This window comes from Elephantulus edwardii, unplaced genomic scaffold (assembly GCF_000299155.1).
Source record: "Elephantulus edwardii isolate Elephantulus edwardi_28Jun2011 unplaced genomic scaffold, EleEdw1.0 scaffold00434, whole genome shotgun sequence".
NCBI lineage: Eukaryota > Metazoa > Chordata > Mammalia > Macroscelidea > Macroscelididae > Elephantulus > Elephantulus edwardii.
This window is the reverse complement of record NW_006400184.1, coordinates 1,025,585-1,033,274: the sequence shown is the minus strand read 5'-3', so window position 1 is coordinate 1,033,274 and position 7,690 is coordinate 1,025,585. Positions and strand designations below refer to the sequence as shown.

Here is a 7,690-nt window from a genome sequence, read left to right as displayed (position 1 = left end):
CCCTGTGCTCTGCCACCAATATTGTGTGCTCTGCCCCTACCCTACATACTCCATGTTTTCTTAGTTCGTCCAGGACTGATTTCCTGCCAGGAGGACTAGACTGCAGCACCATTGCCTGGCGGGGTCCAACCTGCTCCAACTGGAGGCACCTGCTCTGCACCCCAGACCCTTGAACATGTCTGAATACATTATCTGGCTGTGGGGACACTCCTGTCTGCGTCTAGAAACCCACTGGGCCTCTTCCTTGAAGTCCCACCCCACCAACCAGAAGTCCTGTCCCTCTGCCTGGAAGTCTCACCTGAACCATGAGGAGGTCCTGGACACACCGTCTGGAGGCCTCAGAGTCACAATCTATTTAATTTTCTCTCCCCCCTCAAAACATGAGCTGCCTTTAACCCAGAGCACCTTGGAATAACTACAGCAGTTTTCTGACAGAGGAAGCTATTAATTCACAGGCCATTATTCTCCTGAACTGAAGCAAGTCTTCCCTTAAGTCTAAAGTTTAGAGAGAAACCCAGGCAGGATAGCTTTGACTCTTCTGGAACAGTGACATCAGATCAAGAGCCTGCTATCATCTCATGTGGGAAAAACTCTACCACAGTAATGTAACATAAGAAGCAGGCTACCTCACACCTGACACAAGCCCAAGGCAAGATGTCTCCACCCAAAAGTGACACAGTATAAATGGATTTCCTCAAGCCAGAAAATCTGATGGAACTTTATGACACATAATTAAAAAATTATTATTTTCAATCAGTGACAAACTTAAAGAATTACAAGACACTGCAAGCAAAAAATGAAGAGGAGCTAAAAAAACCAAACAAACCCCAAAACAATACAGATAAAACAAACAAGGCATTAAAGGTTCTGAAAAACAAGAAATCATAATCCCAAATATAAGGTCCAATGTTTCAGATACTGTCAACATGATGGAGGGACACATAAACAGAGTGGAAGAGATGGAACATAAAACCAGTGACATAGAAGATAAACTTGTCACCACTGATCTGCTAGGGGGAAAAAAGCAGAATCAAAAAAGGAAGAAAAAGAAGAAAAATCTAAGAGTAATGTGGGATATCATCAAGAGAAATAACATGTGCATAATCGAAATCCACAACAGGAAAAAGTATGTAAAGACACCATAAATTTGTGGAAGAATTGCTTGAAGCAAACTTTCCAGGCATAATGAAGAATGAGCGAATATATATTCAAGAAGCTGAGCAAACACCATATAGACTAGACCCCAAAAGAAAAACACCAAGGCATATCATAGTCAAATTTGCCAGAACCAAAGATAAGGAGAGAATTCTGAAAGCAGCGAGGGAGAAACAAAGAGTAACCTATAAGGGAGAGCAGATAAGATTAAATGACGATTTCTCAACAGAAAACCATGTGACCAAGAAGACAGTGGATGATATATATTGAACATTAAAAGATCACAACTGTCAACCAAGAATACTACACCCAGCAAAATTGTTCACCAAATAGGAAGGAGAAATCAAGATGTTCTTGGAAAAACAGAACCTAAGAGAGTTTGCAAAAATAAGACCAGCATTTCAGGAAACACTGAGAGACATACTTCTTACTGAGGTGCCACAGAAAGCAGGATGGACCAAAGTATCTAGCAACAACAGCAAAAAGAACTCAACAAAATGAAAGCAATAAAACCTAGCTTCCCAATAATTATAATAAATATGAATGGATTAAATGCACTGCTGAAGAGAAAAAGAGTAGCAGATTGGATAAAAAACCAAAATCTATCAATATGCTGTCTACAAGAGATACACCTGAAAATGTAAAGATAAAGAAGACTAAAAATAAAAGGGTAGGGAAAAAATATGCCAAGCAAATGGCAACCATAAAAAAAGCAGCAGTAGCGATATTAATCTCTGATAAAATAAATTTCAATGCAAAAACCATCACAAAGGACAAGGAAGGTCACTATATAATGCTAAAAGGGTCAATAGAACAAGAGGACATAACAATAATAAGTATCTATGCACCAAGTGACATTTGGCTGCAAAATATATAAAACAAACATTAACAAAACTGAAAAAGGAAATAGACAACACCACTATAGTAGTTGGAGACTTCAATATGCCACTCTCAAGAAAAGACAGAACTACCAGAAATAAACTCAACAAACATGCTGAAGAATAAAACTACACAATAAACCAGCTTGATCTCATACATATATATAGGCTAATGCACCTCCCCCCAAATACAGTATACCTTCCTTTCCAATGTGCATAGAATGTTCTCTAGAATACATCATATTTTAGGTCACAAGGCAAGCATCAATAAATTAAAATCCATTAAAATAATACAAAACATCTTCTTAGATACAATGCTACAAAATTAGAAAAGAGGATGAAGGAGAAAAAAAAAACAACCCCATGCATTTAGAAGCTGAACAGCACCTAGCTTGAACATGAGTGTGTACTAGAAGAAATAAAAAAAATGAAATTAAAAAGTTTCTTGAAACAAATGACAAGGAAAGCACAACTTACCAAAACCTCTGGGAAATAGGTAAAGCAGTAATCAGAGGTCAATCTATAGCAATAAGCAAACACATCAAAAGGCAGGGGGGAAAATGACCATTGACTCTCTAACCTAATATCACAAGCAAATTTTTAAAAAGCAAGAAAACAGAAATTATAAAAATGAGGGGAAAATAAATAGAAAACAGAAAAGAAATTGAAACCATAAAAAAAAAAACACACCAAGAGTTGGTTTTTAAAAAGGTTAATAAAATCTACAAACAGACATCATGTGGAGGCAACAGCAGGGCTGCTTCAGGCTCATGTTGTGTGGGATGGAAGAGCTGTGGCTGCTGGTGGGAGCAGGAAGCAGCACTGGTGAAAGCACAGAGGCAGCAGCAGCTGATCAGCAAGAGGATGCTGAGAGAAGACATTCTGAAGGAAGCTGAAGAGGTGGCTGCTATCCTTGGGGAAGCCAAGATCCAGCAGTTCCTGAGAGTAGCCCAGTGAGGGACAAAGGAAAAACAGAAAGATATAAAGCTTTAACCTACCTTTGCCAAGGCTTGCAGCAAGCTGAAACACAGCAGACTTTTATCTGGAGTTACATCTGGGTAATCTGATGGTGGGAAGTGAGGCTATGAGAAGGCAACTTCTGCCACAGGGAATAGTTCCAGCATTGACTGCATGCATCCAGTCCCCCAACGTGGTTGTGCTGGAAGCCCTTGGATATGCCTTGTCTCCGCTTCTGCAGGGGAAGGAAGCTCCAGAGATGATTATTCCCTCCATTCTGGCCTCTGCTCTTCCTCAACACATGCTGTGACTCTGTGCAACCTAGTCCAAAGCTAAGCCCTGGTGTCATTGTGGAGTTTGCCTGGTGCCTTCACTACATCATTTTCAGCCAGGTCAACAATGCACTGCTTATTACCCATGGAGCTCTGTCCATTCTGGTGCTGCTGCTGTTGGAGCTGTCCAGAGTACTGAGGACACGGGACTGGAACTGCTGGCATGTCCTGTGCTTCGCTGACTCTGCAACTTTTTAACAGAGGCAGCAGTGGAAGATGTCAGAGGCCGATATCAGAGATGAGAGTGTTGTGGCAGCCTTATTTATCCTTTTGCAGTTCTTCCTCCAGAAACAGTCCAGCTTGCTACCTGTGAGTCTGTGGCTCCTCAATAACCTCACTGCAAACAGTTCTAGTTCCTGTACCTCCCTGTTCTCCTTGGATCTAATTGAGCCTCTCTTGCAGCTACTGCCAGTATCAAATATGGTGAGCATATTGATGCACACAGTTCTGTGCACCATTGTAGAGAAAGGTCCTGCTTACTGTCAGCTGCTGTGGCTGGGACCCTGCCCCCCTCCTTGCTAGACACACTGAACTCCTCTGACACTGGAGTAGTGGGCCAAAGTTTGGAGCTGTTGCAGCTACTGTTTCTTTATCGGCCAGAGGCAGTCCAAGCCTTCCTGCAGCAATCTGGGCTATAGGCTCTGGAAAGGCATAATGAGGAAGCCCAGTTTCAGAACTGTGTGCAGGCTCTCCAAAAGAGAGCTCTCCATGGATGACCTAATGCTAATGATAACTAATGTTCTCTAATCCAACACCTAAGCCAAGACTTTTGGAAGCCAGCCCACCCTTTTCATACCTTTGTTAAGGACCAGGGAATTCTATGTGGCCTACTTATTCTTGTGCCCTGTAATTTTTCTTTGCTTCAGTAGTGGATGACTTTTGGTAAGAAAGAAAAGAAAGATTTGTTTTTAGATTTAAAAAATTGACAAACCAATAACAAAGCTAACAAAAGAAAAGACATAAATAATGAGAATAAGAGATGAAATGGGCAATGTCACAACAGAACCAACTAAAATAAAAAGGCTGGCAATGGAGTGTTGAGAAAAACTATACTCAAACAAATATGAAAACCTAGAGGAAATGGATAAATATTTAGAACGGCTCAACCTACCTAAAGTGACACAGACTGAAATGGAACACCTGGACAGACCCATTACAAAAGAAAAAACTGAAAAGGTAATAAACAAAACTTCCATCCAGGAAAAGTCCTGGACCAGATGATTTTACAAGTGAATTTTATCAAACATTCGGGGAAAAACTGTGACCAATTCTTCATCAACTATTTTAGAAAATAGAAGATGGAAGTCACCCAGACTCATTCAATGAAACAAACATATCCTTGATATCAAAACCAGGTAAAGGCACCACCAAAATAGAAAACTATAGGCCAATATTTCTCATGAACTTTGAAGCAAAAATCCTGAATAAAATCTTAGCCAATAGAATGCAATGATAGGTAAAAAATTCACCATGACCAAGTGAGATTAATAACAGGTATGTAAGGATGATTCAACATGAGAAAAACAATCAATATAATTCATCACATTGCAAAGCAAAGAACAAGAATCACATGATCCTATCAGTTGATACAGAAAAGGCTTTGGACAAAACCCAGCACCCTTTCCTGATTAAAACACTCAACTTAATAGGATTAGAGGGGAATTTATTCAACATAGTAAAAAGTATATATGCAAACCCAGGAGCAAGCATTGTGCTCAATGGAGAGAGATTAATGGCATTCCCTTTGAGAACAGGAACTAGGCAAGGATGCCCACTATCACCTCTCCTATTGAATATTGTATTGGACATCTTAGAGAGAGCAATAAGACAAGAGAAAGAAATAAGAAGTATACAAATTGGCAAAGAGGAGGTGAAATCATCTCTATATGCAGATGACATGATAGTATACTTGGAAAACACTCAAGACTCAGCAAGAAAACTACTGGACATGGTCAACGAATTTAGCAAAGTGGTGGGATACAAGATCAACATACAAAAAGCAATTGGATTGCTCTACAGTAACAAAGAGAATATGGAACTGGAGCTAAGAAAAACAATACCCATCACAATAGCTAATCACAAGATTAAATACTTGGGAGTAAATCTAACACAAAGGACCTTTAAAAAATTACAAAACATTACTACAAGAAACAAAAAAAGACCTGGTAAAATGGAAGAATATACCTTGCTCTTGCATAGGAATACTCAATATTGTGAAAATGACAGTTCTACCAAAGGCAATCTACAAGTTCAATGCAATCCCAATACAAATACCAATTCCATTCTTCAACAAGATGGAAAAGACAATCTCCAGTTTCATCTGGAATGGAAAGAGGCCCCGAATTAGCAAAGCACTCCTGAACAAAGAGAAACAATATAGGGGGCATCTCACTCCCTGATTTCAAATCCTACTACACCCCAGTTGTGGTCAAGACAGCATGATACTGGTATAATGACAGACACATAGATCAATGGAATAAAATTCAGAACCAAAATCAGCCCCTCTACCTATGTTCAACTGATTTTTGACAAGGAGGTGAAATCAGTCAAGTGGGGAATCGAAAACTATCTGCAAAAAACTCAAGCACGATCCACACCTTATACCATAGACAAAAAAACAACTCAAAGTGGATCAAGGGCCTAGAACTAAAACTAAGGACTATAAACTTCATCAAAGAGAAGCTTGGAAGAACTCAAGAAGCCCTAATCCACAACATGGACAGTCTTCTGAGCATCCTGAAAAACCTACAAAAAGGAGAGGATAAAATAGATGAATGTGACCCTCTAAGAATCAAATCTCTATGCATATCAAGAGAAAACCACAGACTGGGAAGGAATATTTTGTAATGACATGTCTGGTAAGGGACTTATGTCTAGAATTTATAAAATACTCAAGCATTACAACAAGATAAAGGTAAACTACCCAATTGCAAAATGGGCAAAGGATATTAAAAGACACTTCACCAAAGAAGACATTCAGATGGCAAACAAACACATAAAGAAATGTTCAAAATCCCTAGTTCTTAGAAAGATGCAAATCAAGGCAACTATAAACTATCATTTCATCCCAGTAAGAACTGCAAAATTCGATGAGCAACAAACATCAAATGCTGGCAAGGTTGTGGAGAAACTGGAACCCTTATTCACTATAGGTAGAAGTGTAAAATGGCGCAACCACTCTGGAAGACAGTATGACACTTTCTCAAAAATTTGGAAATAGAAATATCATTTGACCCAGCAATTCCACTACTGGAAATATACCCGAAAGAAACCAGAACTGCTCCCAAAGCAGATATATGCACAACCATGTTTATTGCTGGTTTGTTCACAGTATTAAAGAGTTGGAAACAACTCAAGTGTCCATCAACAAATGAATGCATAAAGAAGCTGTGGTATATTCACACAATGGCATATTATGCAGCTCTGAAAAGCAAAGAATTCATGAAATATTATACAAAATGGGTCACCCTGGAGGACACTATGCTTAGTGAAATATCTCAGTCACAAAAGGAGAAATACTACATAATGTCACTGTTATAAAATAGGCCTGACATGGGAGTTGGGGAGAAACTAAGAAAAGAAGGGATAAACAATGTACACTGAGTTGAAACAGATGAGAGAGAGAACTGTATAAAAGGAATATATAATTGGGTATTATTTGCATGACAACAGTCCAGAATAAGAGCTGCACAGTAAAGTGGAAAATAGACTGTGATGAGGGTTAGGAATTGTGTAACAATGAAAGAATTCTCAAAGAGAAAAGCTAACTGTGAGGAGTGGGTAGGGAGGGAAATGTGCAACAATGAATAGATAAATCCATTCAACTTCTCTATAAACTTTTATTAAAATCTCAATTAAAACAAGGAAATTGAAAGAAGAAATAAACACTTTTTTATACTAGCTGTTACTCTTTTGAAGAATAAAGAAATAAATGTCTGAAAATCACTTGTTTTTATATGTATCATTTCAGAACTGACCAAAAGCCTCTACTCCAGCAGAATTTTAGAGGCAGTAAATTGCACAGGAGAATGTTCATTTTCTTCTGCAAAATGTATGGTAGATTCGAACCACTTGCTTATGGGTTGCTAACATAACTCCTTACCACTAGGCCACTAGATCTCCTCTTAAAAATGAACAGTAAATGGTATTTTCTTTTTTTAAAAAAATCTAGTATAATTACAAACACTATAATGGAGCTAATAGACAAATTATCTCTTTTCATTAGTTGTTGTTGTTGTTATGTGCCGTCGAGTCACTTGCGACTCATAGCGACCTTATGTACAACAGCCCTAAACTCCACTCTGTCCTGTGCCAATCACACTGTCTCTGACACTCCCATCCCAATTAACCCAGTCACTGAATCAATCC

General features: G+C 38.8%; 1 pseudogene; it reads left to right on the top strand.

Moving 5' to 3' along the window:
* The first annotated feature begins 2,897 nt into the window (after nucleotides 1-2,897).
* On the top strand, nucleotides 2,898-4,038 carry LOC102870798 (annotated as a pseudogene).
* Nucleotides 4,039-7,690: the final 3,652 nt, after the last annotated feature.